The sequence below is a fragment of the Neophocaena asiaeorientalis genome, unplaced genomic scaffold (genome assembly GCF_003031525.2).
Source record: "Neophocaena asiaeorientalis asiaeorientalis breed wild unplaced genomic scaffold, Neophocaena_asiaeorientalis_V1.1 scaffold242, whole genome shotgun sequence".
In the NCBI taxonomy this organism is placed as follows: domain Eukaryota; kingdom Metazoa; phylum Chordata; class Mammalia; order Artiodactyla; family Phocoenidae; genus Neophocaena; species Neophocaena asiaeorientalis.
This window is the reverse complement of record NW_020172451.1, coordinates 1722505-1740735: the sequence shown is the minus strand read 5'-3', so window position 1 is coordinate 1740735 and position 18231 is coordinate 1722505.

Genomic DNA, 18231 nt, shown 5'->3' with positions numbered 1-18231 from the left:
CCCAGAGGAAGAGGCACCTGGGATGAGATCCTTCCTGCCTGGGGCATCCTACAGGCCCAGGAGGGGAAGGGGAGCCACGCGGTCTCTTGTTCTGGTTCCTTAGGTCCGTCTGTGGGCTGCAGGGCCACGCTCATTGCCCAAAGCCCGGCGAGCAGCGTGCCCATCCCCCAACCGGAGGCTTCTCTGTCGTTCTGAAAGACCCCCCAGCGGGGCCGGTGTCAGGCTGGCTGGTTCCAGGACCCTGTGGCCCCGGAGGCTCCCGGGAAGCCCCCCAGCCTCATGGGGGAGGGCCGGGGCTGCCTGCAGCGGGCTGTTCCAACCGACAGCTCACGAAGGCTACGAATAGCCACTTGGCCAGACTCAGTCTTCGTCTTGTTTCAGAAGAGTTTGTTTTTCCAGACTCTGTCCAAGTCTGTTTTAATCCACCAAAAGAGAAGCTAAGTTTGATAAATAAAAGAAGATGAAAAATGGTGGAGAAAAATGTGTTTTTCCTCTGGCTCCCGGGAGAGGACTGCCAAAATTGAGGCGTAGACACAAAAACAGAAAGATCAAAACGTCTGATGGCATCTCTCTCTTCAGATGAAAAGGCAGTGAGTCCCCCAGCCCAGCCCCGTGCAGCCTGAGAGCCACCTTGCCTCCTGCACTTCGTGCCGGTCAGAATCCCTTCGTCTGCTGGGCGGGACTGTGACGGGTCCCCGAGGTGTTCGTGGGAGGTTGGGCCTGTCGGGGAGACCTTGGGTTTGGGGTCCCCCACGTCCCAGCCCTCCCCTTGGTATCCCAGGTCTTTGCCTTTCGAGACGTGCCCGTGACATTCAAGGCGCTGAGATGTCAGCCCTGGACAGAAGTGCAATGGTCGGGGGCGGGCAGAGGGGACCTTGAACTTGGCCCTGGTCACTCAGCTGCACCTGGGTGGTGCGGAGAACATTGCTTAAGCGATCACAGTGGAGGTGGCAGCAACCTTCCTCCGGAGGCTCGGTGTCACCTGGCGGCCCGCCTGCCACTTCACAGGTACCGCCTCCCAGAACCTTCATGACCTCTTCTAAGCGGGTGGTTCTCAGAGTGGGGCGTTGGCCTCGCCTGGGAGCCAGTTAGAAAAGCAGATTCTGGGCCCATCCCAGACCCCCTGAATTGGAGACGCCCAGGTGGGACCCATTCCGTCTTTCTCCAGGCGGTCTGACGCACGTGTGCGTTTGAAAGCCGCTGCTCCTTGGTGGGTGATGCGCCCCCCACCCCGTTTTCTAAGTGGGGAGAATTGAGAACGTTGGTATTTGGCATCTAACTAACTTGCCTGACATCTGACGTCTCGTCAGCGACAGAAACAGGAGCAAAGCTAAGTCTGCTCGTACGGAGCCGAGCCAGGCGCCTTGCCACAGGCCACGCCCACACCACATGCTCTCCCTTCTGGATGCTTCCATGTCCTAGGACGGGTGGGGACCCTGAAGTCCCCAGTCCCAGGGATGACATGGCCACAGGGGCTGCGACTGCAAGGGCGGCTTCCAGGTGGAGGAGGCGTCAATAGCGGCCACTGGAGGTTTCCCTGAGCCCACCCCGCGCTCCTGGGATATCGATCCCTGGCGGGCACGCTCTTGCTTTTAGTGAAAAGTATTGAGGAAGATCTTGGGGATTTGGCTAAGTCTCCGGAGATGCTTTGAAATGCCACTTGCTTCCCCACTCTCCCCGCCTCCCTCCCTCTCCCACCTCCCGCCACGGACAGGAAGCTGACCGTTCTTCAGGTCAGCCGAGCAGCTCCATTCTCAGCCAGCCTACATTCGAGATTAAGGGCCTGCTCCAGTTAGCTGCTGCCGTGCGCTGCTGTGTAACAAGCCGGCCGCTCAGTGGCTCAGTGTGGCAGGCGGGGGTCCGTGGGTCAGCTGGGTGGCTCTGGCTATGGGTCTGGGGTCAGCTACTGCAGGGCTAGCCTAGACCCAGACCCGGGCTTCAAGGCAGGGCTGTGGATCCCCTGGGGTTCTGCTGGTTCAGCAGGCTGGGCCCAGGGTTCTGGGCTGCTCTGTGCGTGAAGCACCAGGGCCCGACCTCAGAGGCCCACGCCAGGCCCCTGGTCACTCCTGCCCCTGCCCGTCACTACGTCCCACTTGCTAAAGCAGCCCACGCAGGGTGCGGGTGTTTCCCCCACCGTCCATCACTGTCCCTATCTCCTTGCTCCTCTGTCCCGTCCCCTGTAAGGCCTGCTGGACAGCCGGTGTCTAATGCAGGCCTCCTGCTTGCCGGCCTGCAGTCAGTTGTTTTCACCGAATTCATTGTCTTTCTGGGAATGGGATTATGTGATGCCATCACGCCCACGCTGAGGCTTTTGGCCAAAGAGACCTTTGTAGAAATCAAATTGACCCAAAGAAGGGTTTTCAAATGTAAAATGTGAATTAATCGGCATGAAATGGCACTGTCCGTCTCGTCGTAAATTGTCTCCGAAATGGAAATATGAAGAGTAGACACGCAGCCCTCCTTTCCCGAGTAGAACTGGGCTATGACCCTTTCAGGCAAATGCAGGATCCGTCATCCATTCCTCTGCCTCTGAGACTCGCTGCTGTGTTGTCTGGGATCGGTGGAGGTTCTGCCCTTGCAGGCGGGCCTGATGTCGAAGCCCACACGCCGGCATGTTGGCACCCCGGGGACCATCAGTGATGTCGGGAGCGGTGTGAACCTCGGGTGGGTGTGTCCTCGTCGTCCCAGAGCTTGAGGTGGACTTCTAGTTCCAGACCCACGTTAATCCTGAACTTGCGGCGCGGCAGTGATTCTGCATGCGTTTCGGAGAGGGGCCCTCATTTGAATTTAAATCTTATTCCTTGTATTCATACGGTGGCATTTGGAGAAGGGGACCCGCACCCATACCAAGCAGGCTGCAGGAACTCAAGCAACATGGCGCCACCGAGGGCTCGGGCTGGCGCTTGTCCAGTCTGTCCACTCTTCTGGAAGTGACAGCCTCTGGGGAGGGACGTGACAGGAGCAGGGCCAGGCACGGGCAGCTCTGGTGTCGGGATCTGTCTCTGGCCCTCACTGCCCACGTGGCCCTGAGAAGTGGACGGGCCTCAGGTCCCCTGCCCAGGTGTAAGAACCGGACTCAACCACAGACTGACAGCGCCCAGCCCACTGCTGGCCGCTCAGGCTCCGATCTGGTTGCTCCCTGGAAGCTCAGTCCGCGCCAGGCGCGGGTCCAGGTGGTTTACGTGCGGTGACGCATTCATGGCTGCAGCGCCCCATGAGGTGCTATCACGGTCCCGTTTCTCCCAAGGAGGAACGGAGCCACAGCGTGTCGAAATACCCCAAGCACTTGGCCCACTGATCTCAGAAGCCCGGCACTTTGGTGCCAACGCCGTGAGGTTGCCCACGGGGCCCACTGCTGCTGGGACAGCGACTTCTCTGGACCTGCCCGCCTTCCCTGTCACCACACACACAGCAGTGGGAACCACACACTTGGGGTTATGTGCCAGCCTCATGTCCTCTTCCGAACGGCTCAAGGGCCTCCCCAAGCAAGGCTGCGTCCCCAGGGCCAGCATAGGACCTGACACTTAGTAGGGGGCTCGGCCAGCCTGGGGTGAGTGAAAGACCTGGGTGCTTCCTGATGTGAGGAGTGGATGCTTCTCTACGTGGTGTCCTGTGGTCCAAGCCCCGGGAGGCCAGACCCCCCCAGAGACTGTTGGAATAAGGGAGAGCCATCTCAGCCTAAGGAGACCTCCCCGAGTGTCCGTTCCCCCTCCGGGTGGGCTGCAGGAACGGAACCCTCTGAAAACTCACGCTGTCTCTCACTAGCCTGGGAGTGTCGGGATCAGGACTTCAGACTTTGCAGTCCAAGTTGTCAGAAAAGCTCTGGCCTGAGTGTGCCCTAGCGGACAGACGCAGACGCCTCTGTGGGCTGTTCCAATCGTGGGCAGCGACCGTGGGTCCAGAGCGGCCTCAACGGCCATTTCTGGATTGACTGATGGCCACAGCCTGCCCATGTTGAGTGGGAGGATGCCAGGCCGTGCCAGGGGAGGGCATGATCGATTTGGGCTTTTTGTAGCAGGACACACACACACACACATGCCACGGGGCAAGGGGTGCGGGGAGAGGAAGGGGTGGACAGGAGGACGCAGTGGGTTGGTGATGGCGTCCAGGGATGGTGCACGTTTATCTCGTGCAGCCACCAATCATCTCGTCTCAGATGCCTGACAGGCTCTCTTGCGAAGGGTTCTGGAATCTTCTGGGCCTGGTAGGAGATGGATTAGCGATGTCTGCCGTGGGCACAGGCCGGGGGAATCACCTGGGAGCCTCTGCTATTTCAGGGCAGCAGGCAGGTGGGTCCAGGACCCAGGACGGCACCCTGGAGTCAGGATGAGGTTGTCAAGGCCGCATGGCATGCAGGTTCTGACCTCTGAGAGCTGGGAGCTGCCCAGTGGCCCAGCCAGGTGGAGGGGTCAGGTCTGGGGCGAAAGTCACGGGAAGGTCGAGCGTCAGCCCTGGCTCTTCCCCCGCCATCCGTAGTGCTGAGGCCGGCGGCGCTGGGTGTTGGGCGTTTTCCATCTGTCCACACTGTGCCTCTTGTCCTGGACTGAGGGGCGTGATGCGGGTGTGGCGCTAGCCCGTGTGCCCTGGTAGGAGAAGGGGGCCTTGGCGGGGAGGCCTCGGGGAGGACGCGGGGCGCCACCAGTCCCTTCCCGCCTTCTGCTGAGCTCTGGGTCAGCAGCCGAGGTCTGGGCTCTCCCGCCCTCCTGCTCTGTTGGAAGGAGAAATGCATCTGACGAAGGGACGCACCGGGGAGACCTCCCCTTCTGACTTAACGCACTCAGCTCGAAAGCAGGGTCTTACCCCAGGGAGACCCACCCCGATGGTCCCTCACCATCCCAACGCCTTCTGGACTTGGATGCCTTGGGCCCTCCGTGTGGATGGAGGCCTTGACGGGGCCCTGGAGCCTGGACCACTGGGTCCTGGTCCAGGGCCCTCTGCTTTGACGGGACGGAAGCAGGATCTTGTGGACCAATGTGTGCCCAGAACCAGCAGACTCGCTTCTGTTTGTGCAGAAAATTGCTGTTGTTGAAAACGGCCCCTCGAGTCTTAGCCGGTGTTCCTGCCTCGGGCCTTCGTGAGGTGGGTCCACGTGCACTGCTGACCCACTGTCCCCTGCGGCCACTGGGGCTGCTCTGGGTCCCTGTACAGTGTCATTCTAAGCCCTCCACACCCCGGGATGCAGGGGTCTCAGCGAGCAGAAGGTGCCCCCTCTGGCTTGAGGGCCTCCTAGCGGAAGGACGGGCTTCCCCTCTCCTCTCACCCCCAGGGACAGGCAGGGGACAGTCCAGTGTGGGGCTTCCCAGATGGAGGAACAGCTGAAGGCCCCCCCGAGAGGTGGGGCAGGTGACAGCAACCTCACTCGTTTTCTAAGCACACGCTGGGTGGACGAGCCCATCAAGAATTCCGTTCCAGAACTCCTTGATGTTTGACTTGAAGTTCAGCTCTAAATATAGACCCACTGGGCTGCGTCCCCACGTGTTGTTTCTGGGTGTGTGTGTGATCATGTGCGTGTGTGTGTGATCACATGCGTGTGTGTGATCACGTGCGTGTGTGACCACGTGCGTGCATGTGTGATCACGTGTGTGCATGACTGCGTGCGTGTGTGACCACGTGTGTGTGACCATGTGCGTGTGTGATCACGTGCGTGTGGGTGTGACCACGTGTGCGTGTTGGTGTGATCACGTGCGTGTGTGAGCACGTGTGTGTGGGTGTGATCACGTGCGTGTGTGATCACTTGCGTGGGTGTGACCACGTGTGCGTGTGTGACCACGTGTGCGTGTGTGACCACGTGCGTGTGTGGCAGGCAGGTAGTGCTTTTGTACATCTTTCTTACGCGCGTTCTGCAGCATCTTACAAGGAGAGAGACGCCTGCGTCGGAGGTCCCAGGGGCAGGACCCTCCCCCGTGTAGCCCTTCTGAAGATGCTGTTCCAGCAGAGCCAGGCCACAGCCTCGCCGGCTCCCCAGGCTGGAGCGACCCCGCCACAGCCGACCCCACCCGCCTCTGCTCAGGTGGAAGCTGTCGGGGCAGAGCTGCAGGATCAGGGGCTTCTGGGCCAGTCGAGGAAATTGGAGTGGACGGCGAGTGGACAGTAGTTAAGAGCACGAGGCCCCTGTGGGAAGGCGGCGTCACTTAAGGAAACTTCGGAGGAAACGAAACGCTCTGACTGTCTAGCTGACAGCCGAATGGGGTCATTGGGGCAGGGAGGGTTCTCGTGGCCGCAGCCCTCAAGGGCCGTGTGTCCGGGGGCTGCGTGCTGGACGCCGTGCCAAGCGTGCCCGCTCGTCTCTGTCCCGTCCTGGGAGGGTCCCCGAGAGGGCCAGCCCGCGCTTCCTCCATCAGAGGGGCCTCTGGCTCACAGGCCTCCCCGGGGCCACGGCCAGGACCCTGCACTGCCCGGGGCACCTGGCCTGTGCTCGCTGCACATCTGAGCTTGGTCTGGGCCGGTGGAGGGCCCCGACCCCTGCGGACCGCTCTCCGAGTTCCCGCAACGGGGAACCGGGGGTTCCAGGGATTCACCAGCTCTTCGTGACTCTTCTCGCCACCTTCAGGTCGCAGTGGGGCCACCGTGGGATGCTCTCTGCCACCAAGTGGGGGACCCAGAGGCCAGCCAGGCCAGTGCAGCCTCCTGCGGTGGTGGTCGGGGGGTGTCCTGGCAGGGCTGGGCTGGTACTGGGGGCTTCCCTGAGGGCTGAGTCGAGGCCAGGTCATCCTCCGCCCTCACGGCCATCTTGGCATCCAGGACAGGCCACCTGGGGACACTGGGGGACACTGCCCGGTGCAGCAGGGGCTGGGGTGTGAAGTGGGCCCTGCTGGTGAAGGGGGGGGCGTGGTCCCGGGAACGGGGCCTCGCTGGCCCATCTGTATGGGACCTGATACTTTAATGCGTGAGGTCTCAGTCGCCGGAGGCCCAGCTCGCGGGGTGTGGGCAGGTTGAGAGGGTCGGCTTGCTTCAGTTTCAGGACCGTGCTCGGGGCCAGGAGAGACATCGGTGGCTGTGAGCATCCTCGTGGTACTCCTTGTGTCCACCCAGGGCCAGGACGCACCAGGACCCCCCCCTCTCCTGGGACGGCGGTGTCTGGAGAGCAGCCACGTATAGGCTGGCCAGCCTCAGGGTACTCCCCGCCCCCCACAAAGGCTGGACTTCCTGGGCCCTCAGCTCCACGTCTGGCACTGGGGGACCGCTCCGTGCTGGGTCTCGGTGCCCTACTCTGTCGCCCCAGGTCAGGGCAAGGCCTTAACACCCCCTCGACTCCTAGGACGGATTTGGGCGCACATGGCGGCCCCTTTAATGTTTGTCACCTGCCAATGGCTCCTCAGGTCACCGTGCCTGCAGGGAGGCACAGTGCCCGGCCTCTGCTCCCAGGAGGGCCCGCGTGGGGGTCCTGCGTCATCGTGGGCCGCTGGGGTCACAGGTCCCCACCCCAGAGACCCCCCATTAGGCCAGGCTCTCGAACAGCTCAGGATCCCGAGTTCTGGCTGGATGCTGGGGCTGGGGGATGTGCACAGGGTCCTGCTGGCCCCAGGCCTGAGAGACAGTGGCACAGAGCTGAGGGCCCTTTGGGGATGGAGGGGCCCGGGGTGCAGCCTGCGGGTCAGCCGACCCTCCTGTCCAGCCAGATGGGAAACAGTTTTGGCTTGGCAGTCCACAGCCCCCATCCAACTGTGTCCGCTGCCAGAAAGGAGCAAGGAGCATCCCTGTACCCATTAACCTTTATTTACAAGAACCGGCCGTGGTCCAGTGGGGGCAGGAGGGGACGGGTGCCTTAAATTCTGGTACAGAAGCACCTGAGGGGCCAGTGTGGCCACAGGGAGCGGACAGTCAGCTCATTCCAGGGGCTGCCGGGGGTTCCACCGAGGTGACAGCGTCACTGGGTCTGGAAAAGGGAATGCACTGGAGGGATTTTTTTAAATCTGTAAATCAGATTGCATGGTTTTCCACCAAATTGTGTTGATTTAACTGAGTTGGTTGGAAATTAACTGAACTCAGCTTGGCCTTCTACAGAGGAAGGCAGGTTTAGGTGAGGTTTGGGCCCCAGACTCAGCCCCTGCCCGGGGGTACCTTCGTGGACAAGTCTACCGGGGTCTTCCTGATTCTGCATCTATATGACCGCAGCCCTGATGCCCCACGGCTCTGCCCCACCCGGCCAGCCTGGGATCACCTCCTGCCGGCAGCTGGTCCTCTGCAGGGCGTCACCCTATGACGGGAATCTCTCCATTCCTGAGCTCCTGTTCACGATGGACCCCGCCCTGGGCCCTGCCCCTTTGCCTGGTCCTTGCCCTGTATGGGGACTTGCCTCTCCACCCAGTGCCTGGAGCCCGCGGTGCCCGGCTCTGGGCATAATCCGGAAGCTCACCTTCACCTCTTCTCTGTGCTCTGAGTGGCAGGCAGAGTGGGACACGCCCTCAGGAGGGTCTCCTGGAGTTTAACTCGGCTTACTTGATTCATTGATTTCGTCAAGGGTCCGTTTACCGCGCTGACAACTGGAAAAACCTTAAATAGATCTTTAGTGAGCACAGTGGGGTCTGCCGGGCTCCTGGGAAATAGATGCAGCAGCCACATGGCACCCTCTTGGGCCTACCCCCCCACCCCGGGCTCGGCCCTGAGGGAAGAGGCTGAGAACCGGGGCCTGGGGCCTGGTGCCCAAGGTCGGCCCGCGCCCCTGGGGGAGGCTGCCGGTCCTGCGTTGCTGCTCAGGGCTGCCGTTCGTGCCTCCTTCACTCGTTCACGCATTCATTTCACATCCCCGAGAACCTAGTCTGCCAGGCCCTGTGCTGGGACAGGAGAGATGTCCAGAGCCGCTGTGGGTGGAGGCCGCCAGGCTGCAGGTGTGTCGGGGGTGACAGTAGTCAGGCAGACGGGGAGAGGAGACCCCGAGCGGAATGGCCTGGACCGCAGTGCCTCCTTCTCTGCTCAGGTATCCTTGCTCAGAGGCATCTCAGGGTCATGGCACCTGGCCGAGAACTTGGTGCTTAGCAGGTGGCAAGGCCTGTAGGTGGACACGCTTAACCTGCCCGGCTCCCGTTTCCTTACCTGCTGGGTGGGGACGGTCATGTTCTCCAGGCCGCTGTCCTCCGAATGTGAGCATCGGGGGGATGGGGAAATAGCCCCAATACGGGGCACGCAGTGTGCTCCCCTTGTTTGGTGCCCCAGAGCTGGTCCTTATCCTCGGGGGGTTGGGAAGAAGCTCATCTCCCAGATATTCTGAAAGGGCCGCATGCCAGGTCTCGTCTCTGGGGAAGGTGCCCGGGAGCCTGGGCTACTTCTCGTTCCGGGAGGGTTTTTTTTTTTTTTTAATCGAAATGATTTATGGTGAATATAATGCATATTAAAACCTTTAACCTGGTACCTTCCTAAGTTAAAAATGTCCCCTCCATATTACATTTTTAATCACATGAGTTAATTACTCTTTAGGGAGGCTTGGGAAATTCTGGGAAGGAGAGTATTAGGGATTTCAAAGAATGAGACTGAAACTGTCATTTTAATGGGAACTGTTAAGGTTCGGTGAAGGTCGCGGCGGCTTAATCATCAAATTTTTATGCCCACTTATTGCCAGTAACAAGCGAATGTTCAAAGCTATTGTTTTAACAGATTAGACCTCCGAATTATTGTTATTTCAAACTTTCCCAGGTGTTTGGGGTATGATTTAAGAATTATTAAATGCTGGGATCCCCTTCACACCTAGAATCCCCTCCTGCACGTGTTCACTTTCACAAAGGGGTGGGCGCGTGTGTCCCCAAATGTCGGAGTTTTCGGGATGGGCTCTGCGGAGATGCCGTGGGCAGGCATGTCATCCACCGGTGGTCCTGCCCCCTCTCAGGGGTGGCTCCTCTGTGTCTGAGGAGGTGGCTGGACAGTGCTGTTGGGGAGTGGGCCCCAGGGGGACCACGTGGCCGTGGCGGCCAGGACTCAGGGTCAGCGGGGGTGGAGGCCGGGGGACGCTCAGGTAGCCGCCAGCATCAGAGGGAGCGGAAGGGGATGGAGTCACCCCGTCGTGGGACCCACGCCCTTGGGCAGCCTGTCGCCTTCCACTCACTGCTGACTCCTGGGCACGGCCCAGGGCGTGGCGCCTGGCACATGGCAGGCGGGGTGGGGGCTCTGTGAGTGTGTGAGGGTGGAGTGCAAGCTGGTGGCACGGGGTGACTGTGGGGTCAGTGCTGTGCGTGGCCCTGCGGTGTGGCTGGCTTCCTGGGCTGCGCCGCATAGGTGGTGCACCCCTCCTGTGAGGTCAGAGCAGCCCCCTCTGCTCCCGCAGTGCCAGGGGCCCAGACCCTGTCCTTCTGCGGCCTTGGGGTATTGCTCCGAGGCAGGGGCATCACCTCTAGCTCATCCCCACGGCCTTGTCTTGCATATTTACCTTCACGCAGCGGAAGTTCGAGGGCATCTGTGTCTTCAGAAGGACGGAGGGAGGAAAGGAGACAGGCAGAAGGGAATAGTTAACCCCGGAAGTGCCCGGGGACCCTGGAGCAGCCCCAGGCTGTGGGCACCCGGTGGACTGAGGCCTCCTGCAGCCAGGTGACCCCCCTCTCCAAAGGGCTTAGAGGAGGGGTGACTGTGCTGGGGCACCTTGCCTGAGCCCCTCCCCCATAGCTGAGGAGGCAGGGGTTGGGGCTGCGGGAGACCTGCCCGAGGGCCCAAGGCTGAGGGCCCGGGGTCATGTCCATCTCTCCAGGGGCAGAAGCAGCATCCTCCCAGACTGAGGCCCCCGGACGGCCAGTGGGGCTGGTCTGAGACACACACACCCGTCCCCGCCTGCCAGGCCGGACTTCCACTCTCCTTGCCCGAGAGCTCTCCAAGCTGGGTGTCCTGGTGCCCGGGACTCGTGTCCTGGCTAAGACTTCAATCTCTGAAGGCTGTTCCTCGGGGCAGTCAGATGTGTTGGTAGTTTAGAAAGGGTGACCTAGGGGGCCACCCATGGGACCTGGGAGTGGCACAGAGGGAAGTCTCGGGCAGAGGAGGTGAGTCTATCTTGGCCAGTGGAGGGCTCCAAGGGGCCTGGGGGAAGAGGTGGGGTTCCTCGGATGACGTGCTCCCCAGCCCCTGCCCTCAGCCCCCCGTCCCTGGGCTGCATGGAGGCTGGGGGGAGCCGGCCAGCCCCTGCCACGGAGCAGCCCCCTGGGGTTTGGTGGGGCAGCGTGGCCATCTGCGCGTCTAGCTCCCGCGTACCACAGGGAGAAGTAGTAAATGTAATAGATGCTGAGGCTTCGAAGTTACATTGTTTAGGAGCTGCAGCTCGCACGCATACACACACACGTGCTAAGCTGTGGATAATTCATAGATATATTTAAATCGGCCTCTGCCATCTGTATTCATCCGGGGAGGGACGCGTCCCAGGCAGGCAGGCCCACGCTGGGACACCTTTGGTTTGTGAGAGGAAAGCTGGGAATCCCGAGAGGGGCCAGGGCAGCAGGGCATGCGGGGACCACAGAGCTGGATCTCCGGCGGGTGTGATGGGGCTGTGGCCCTGGACCACTGGATGCGGCTCCCTCAGATGGACAGGTGGGGTGCAGAGTCCGGCGGGGGGACACGGATGCAGGTCCCTCGGAGGTGCTCCCGGTGGGGGATAGATCCCCGGTGAGAAGAGCCACAGGGACACGGGGGCACCTGCCCTCTCCTGGTCGGGCTGCAGCCGGGCCCCTCGCTGGTCCCAGCTCTGTGTGCAGCCGCAGGGGCCTCACATTAGGATCTGACAGGAAGCATCTCGGGCAGCTGGTTCTCAGCCTCCGTCCTCTGCCCACATCCCACCTCTGGGTGCCGGTCACTGCCCGGAAGGAGCCACAGGCCCTAAAAGGACGCACGCAACTTCCTGCGGCCCAGACACCGGTTAGCCTCCAGAGCCTGGCGTGTGGGTCTCCCTTCCGAGCGGCCAACAGCCCAGGCACGTGCGGCTAACGTGGGTGCAGCCACGGCCTCCCCTGGCCCTCGCTGCTGGCCCTGGACCGCAGTGTCAGTCTGTGCTGCTGGAGGCTCTGCTGGCGCCAGGCGGACAGCGTCTGAGTCTCAGGGTCCTGGCCAGCTTTGAAGCGGGGGGGTGTTTGCTGCGAAGGCCATGGCCATCGCTCTCTGTTGATGGGGGCCTGGGGGTGAGGGCAGCGTGGGCCGGGGACGCGGCACCCCCTTTGGTCCCATGGCTGGGCTCCTGCTACGCCTGCTTGCTCCCCAGAACGTGCTAAGAGGTTTCAGTGCCAGCAGCCCTGCCCCCTGGGGGGGTGTCTCCATCTCCTGCCCCCCTCCCCTGCTCGCCCTCTGCCAGCTGTGTGGAGTCAGCACCTCATCGCACCCCATGGCACCTGCCGTCTCTTCCCTAAGCCCTGATGCTGGACAGTGCCTTGGGCCCTGCCGTGCCCCCGGTTAGATCACAAGCTCTTTCCTCGGGGGCCGGATCAGCTGTGTCCCCACCCAGCCCCTGCAGCCATCAGGTGCTCTGTAGGTATGGGGGTAAGGGCTGAGCAGTGCAGAGAAGCTGGGGAGCTCCCAGGCCAGCCTGCAGGGTGCGGGGTGCAGGGTGTGCGGTACTCTGGAAGGAGCCCTGCGTGCCTGGAGCCTGGGACTTCTTTGAGAACCAGATCCTCTGGACAAAAAGGCTGCCGCGTGTTTGCTGTAACATCCCCATTCTGAGGGTCTCTAGATGGGGAGATTGGTGTGAGAGAGACCCCTGATGCCTCGGGAGGAACCTGGGGTCCCAGACTCAAGTTGTGACTTAAAATCTCATAAAACAGCCAAAACCCATTAGGAGTGTCTCCCTCTAGAGGTGGCCTTGGGGAATTCTGCGCATGCTATCAGCAGCAGAAGGGGAGAGGGGAGTGTCTGTGGGGGGCTGTTGTGTGGCGCTGGCCCCCTGAGTCGTCCCTGTGCATCCCACGTGGGCCCTGGGTAGCGGGCCCCAGAGTTTACCTGGAGGCCTTTTACCCGGTGAGGGCGGAGCTGGCCCAGAGCCTGTTCTGACTGCCCCCCTGGGAGCGCCATTCTGATGACTGCCTGGGCACCTCCTGACCCCTCTCTGTCCTGCGCCCCTGCACAGTCATGGGGGAGGCCAGGCCTAGACCCACATCCTCCTGTTGACTCCTCACTGTGACCTTGCAGAGTGACCTTTCCCGCCCGTGGGCACTAGGGGGGCTCTGAGCACGGCCAGCGCCTTCCTGGAGCGAGTCCTGGGGATGGAGGGACTCCCTCATGGGCCTGGGGAAGGCTACTGGGACGGAGTTAGGGAGGCCCACCCAGCGGACTCAGAGGGAGCCGTCGGTCCCACCTGGCCTGGGGGAGCGGGTCTGGGAGATGCTTCCTTCCACCGAGCATCTGACACCAGCTCACAGGGTCGTGCATGCACTCCCTGCTCTGTCCTGGGGGAAAAGCAGAGGATGACACAGTGAACTGGTCCTCGGACGGAGGAAGACAGCACACACAGAGCCGGGGTGGCACCTGCACCCACGGTCGCAGGGACCAGGGGCGAGCGCCCAGCTGTGGGGTCCGGGCCAGGTGACAACAGCAGAAATGACATGGGAGGGGTGTCGTGGACTGACTCTGTCCCCCAGACTCATGTGTGGAAGCCCTAATCCCCCAGCACCTCGGTTGGAGATGGGTCTTTACAGAGGCGATTAAGGTAAAATGAGGTCACAGGGGTGACCTCAGTCCCACAGGACTGGTGTCCTTATTAGAGGAGATTAGGACACAGACTCACACACAGGGACGACCACGTGAGGACATGGGGAGAAGACGGCGTCTACAGTCCAGGAGAGAGGCCTTGGGAGAAACCAGCCCTGAGACACCTGGATCTCAGATTCTAGTGTCTACGACTGGGAGACAGTAAGTGTCTGTGGTTTAGGCCACCCCATCTGGCCCGTGGCACCCGAATGGGAGATTCGCCCCCCACACCCCCAGCAGCGGTGCCCCATCTCTAACCTCCCCAGGGCAGAGGGCGGAGGGAGGGCCACCTGCCCATCGGAAGGGTCAGCACAAGCTCCTGGGGGACGGGGAAGGCAACGGGAACTCCCAGATGGACGGCGGCCGGGCCGGCGCCAGTTCGTTCTCGCCACGTGCCGCCTTCCCGCCATCCCAATGTGGTCATTATTGCGTTTTCGCTTTCTGTGGCTGCATTGTAATGTGAGCTTATGTTCACTTTGCCGGGAGCTGCCAAATCGTCGTCTGCTTCTCTGCAGCACGCACTCATTTGCTACTTTCCCTGGGTGTTTCTTAAAGTCGCGCGTTTTCCACCCAGACGAATTAAGTCTCGGTTTGAAGGCGTCCCTCTCCGGAGCTGACACCATGTGTGTTAATAGCCGTCGCACCTGTCAGGGTGCTGGAGCTGGATCACCTGCATCTTCAAGCAGCCGATTACTCACAGGGACGCAGCCTCAAAGCCAATAATGAAGTTATCGTGTGGAGTCAGGGCCCGGATGGGTTTTTGCTGCGCCCCTGCCAGGGCCAGTTTGAGGGTACACTTTGGGAGCAGTGGCGGTTGGGGAGAAGTCTCTCTGTCCCTGTGTGTCTTAATCCGTGTGGCCGACCAGGACACGTGTCCTGAGCGTGGTCAGTGTGCAGCCACTGGGAGACAGGAACCTGGAGATGGGGTCCAGGAGCCGCGGGCAGGCGAGCCCCAGCGGGCACGCGGACTGGACACTGTGGACCGAGGTGTGAGCAGGTGCACTGGGAGGGCTGTGGCCGCTCAGGAGGCCCAGACAGACCCTGCGTGCCTGTGAGCCAGAGTGACGGAAGAAGCATGATCCACCTGCGGGCATCCACTCACGGCTACCAGGGCTCCAAGGTAGGGCATGTGAACAGATGCTCAGCGCTAAGTATACAATTAGCAGGTGTCGTATGTGGACTGAATCATGTCCCCAAATTCATAGGCTGCAGCCCTAACCCCCAGTGTGATGGTGCTGGGAGGTGATTAAGTCACAAAGTGGGGCCCCCGTAGGGGGACTAAGGGAGAAAGAAGACGGGCGTCTGCAGCCGCAGGAGACCCAGGAGGAGAACTGCCTCCGGAAACCGAGCCAGCAGCGCCTGGATCTTGGACGTCCCGTCTCCGGAGCTGTGAGAAATGAACGTCTGCTGTTTCAGCCTCTGTCTGTGCTGTTTGTCCTGCAGCCCGGCTAAGCAGGGCAGCGGACTCTCCGTTACCCTACGTGGGCCCCCAGCAGCGGATCTGTTCTGAAGCCCATGAGGATGGAGGGCTGCCGGGGATGCTTTGAGGAGGGTTGTCCTGATAGCCCCCGGGCGAGCGGGTGACTGGCCCTCGGAGCCTCTGCGACCCCTCCCCCGCAGCCCCTCCTGCCCGTGGCCTTCCCGTGGCCTTGTGGTGGCTGACCCCGTCCCTGTGGCAGGATGGAACCGTGCCAGGAGTGGGGTCCCAAGGAAGGCGCTGTCCTCTTCTCACTCCCAGGTTCTCAGGGCCTCTTGCTGTGGCCCCCGCAGACCACAGATGGGTCTTCTGGGACCGACAACGTGGGGAAGGCTGACTTGTCCAGGGAACCGGGGCTGGTCTGAGATGAGCCTTCAGGAGGAGTAAGGAGCCCCGGACGGGGTCCGGGCGAGGGCATGGCATGAGCAGGGCTGTGGATGTGTGTGTGGGTGTGGTGTGACTGGAGCCCTGGGGGTGACAGAAGCGAGGTCCCGAGGAGGGGGCTGGCTGGAGGGGGCACAGTGCCTCGGGGCTTCAGGAGGTACGCAGCGTCTCAGCCTCGCAGGGGAGCGTCTGGGTAGCAGCCGACGGCCACCGTCTTCTTTCCTGGGACGCTGAAGCTTCCAGGCCACAGTGCCTTTGCAGTCAGGATGCAGTCTGTGTCAGTCAGGATGCAGGATGTGTCTCCATGGGGGGTGGCGTCCCCATCGTCTCAGCGGGAAGCCATGTCTGTAGTTCTGGCCCCGTCGCTTCCTGGGGCCGTGTCCCCGTGAGCTTCTGGGTTGGTGTCGGGCCGGCTCCTCAGCACTCATCCGTCGGGACCCCGACGAAGCACCCGTGTTCTCATCCACAGCCCCCAGTCACTGCAGGCCATGGCTGGGTGCCCAGGAGCCCAGAGGGACGGACGCATCGGCAGAGCAGGGGTGGTGGCCTAGGGGAGAGCCGGGGTCCGGCACGGACACCAGGCCCTCATCTCGCAGCAGAAAGCACGCCTGAGACCCGAGGTGGCCGTGAAAGCCATGCTGGCAGCTGGCCGTTCACAGTGGTTCCTGGATGCACGGATTCCGTGCTGTGCCTGTCCCTGCGGCCCCGGGGGAAGGTCCGTGTTGTGGAAAAAACTGGGCTCCTGTGGGCGTGGCCATCGCAGGGCCCTGCTTCTCAAGCTTGGAGCGGTCGTCAGGTGTGGGGTCCTGGGGGTCCTGGGGTCCCGGGGACAGGAGGAGTGGATAGGAAGGTGCACGTGTGATGATGACAGAGGACACCTCACCCGCCTGTTCCATCAGGAAAGCCGTCCTGCCAGCGTGGCCTCAGGGCTGCTGGCCTGACCAGGTCATGAGGGTCCACCTGCTCCTGCTGTGTGGTCCTACGGGACGTTTGTGCCGCTCGGTGCCTGGCCGGGTGCACCCGCCACAGGCGCTCAGAGCATCCTTCCCATTTTAAAGGTGGGAACGACACAGCACTCGGAGAGCAGAGCCCTTCCCTTCTGTGCGGCTGCAGGAGCCTCCTCCCTGGATCCCTGTGGTCCCAGGCCGGATGTGGGAGTCTTCTGTCTGCTCTGGGGACCGTGAGGCTGATCCGGAAGTGAGCTGGGGCTGCTGATGTCAGCACCCAGCAGGCAGCAGTGGGTGGGTTTCTACCGCATTTAGGTGAAAAATGCACCCAAACTCTCGGTGCCTTGTCTGCCCAGGCCCTCGAGGGCACCCGCGTTGTCATTTATGACCTTGTTCTGGTTCGTGACCACGGTTTTCACCTCGGGTCTCAGGTGTGCTTTCCGCTGTGTGAAGAGGTCCTGGTATCTGCGCCAGATGGCTCTCCGCGGGGCCTCCGCCCCTGCTCTGCTGACGTGCCCACCCCTCGGGGCTCCTGGGCACCCGGCCGTGGCCTCCGGGGACTGGGGGCCATGGATGAGAACCTGTGAGCTTTGCCAGTTTATTAACCTGACAGTTTATAAAAAGTTTACACCCACTTTCTTATTCACTCCTGTCAGTAGCTTGCAGGATGGCCGGGGCCGAGATGATGGACTTTTGTGATGCCGGGGTTGGGGCCCTGGGTGGACCCCAGGCCAGCACCTGGGACGGCTCCATGCCCAGCGGGCAGGGCTGCCTCCAGGCCCGATGCTGGGCTGGGTCTGGCCTCCTGCTCCCCTGCAGCCAAGTCACAGCCCATGACCTTCAGCCCTTTCTCTGACATTTAGCAAAGAGTGCCAGCTGCCACCTCCTTCTCGGATTCTCAGCCGGGCCCTTGTGTGGACCCCATGAGGATTCCTGCAGACGAGTGGCCGATCCTCACCCTGGGGCTCGTTTGTGCATTTCTCCAGAGGGAATGGCCGTGGGCATTTAGGCTGGAAGGACAAAGGGATAGTGTCCTGAGTCTTGAATGGTCTGTCTGGCCTCGCCAGCAGCTTGGGGGGGTGAGCACGGAACTCTTGAGGGGATGGGAGAAGCTGGCCCAGACATCTGAGTCCCTGGATGCAGAACGGTGGGCGGTGATGCTCCAGCGTCTCCTTCTGGGAGGTCTGGTCCCCAGAGGCAGCCTGCACCTCTGCTCAGGTGAAGAGATCTTGCTGCCCTGGCGGGTCAGCACATGCCCGAAGGAGCTGCTCCCGGGAGTGAGGGATGCCCGGCTCCCTCCACCTCTTGCACCCACTACTGGAGCTGGCCTCACCCGCAGTAGGAGTGGCCGCCCTCCGAGGGGCAGTGGTCACGCGCATTTGGTTTTGCTTCCAGCTCACCGAGCAGGGTTGCGGGAGTACCGGCTCCTGGATGGACAGCTTCTGCAGGTCCTGGAGGCTGAGGATCAGGGGCCCCGGGGGAGCTGCTGGGTGGCATCCTGACTGCCCTGCCGCGAGCGAAGGCTGCTCTCCCACCCACCTGTCTTGGGCAGTGCCCCCAGGACCATGTCGGGCTCCTTGCCTAGGACTGTCCCTCCTGAACCCAGCCACTCTGGGAGGGCAGTGCAGACTGCTCCCCAGCTGTTCTCTTTAGAAAGGGTGTCCTGGATGGCAAGGGTGCCTTGGCCTGGGCTCCCCAAAGCAGCCCGAGACGAGGCCGGGCCTGCAGGTGGTGTTTGGGAGTGAGTGGAGGAATGGCTGTGAGGATGGGCTTCAGGAGTCG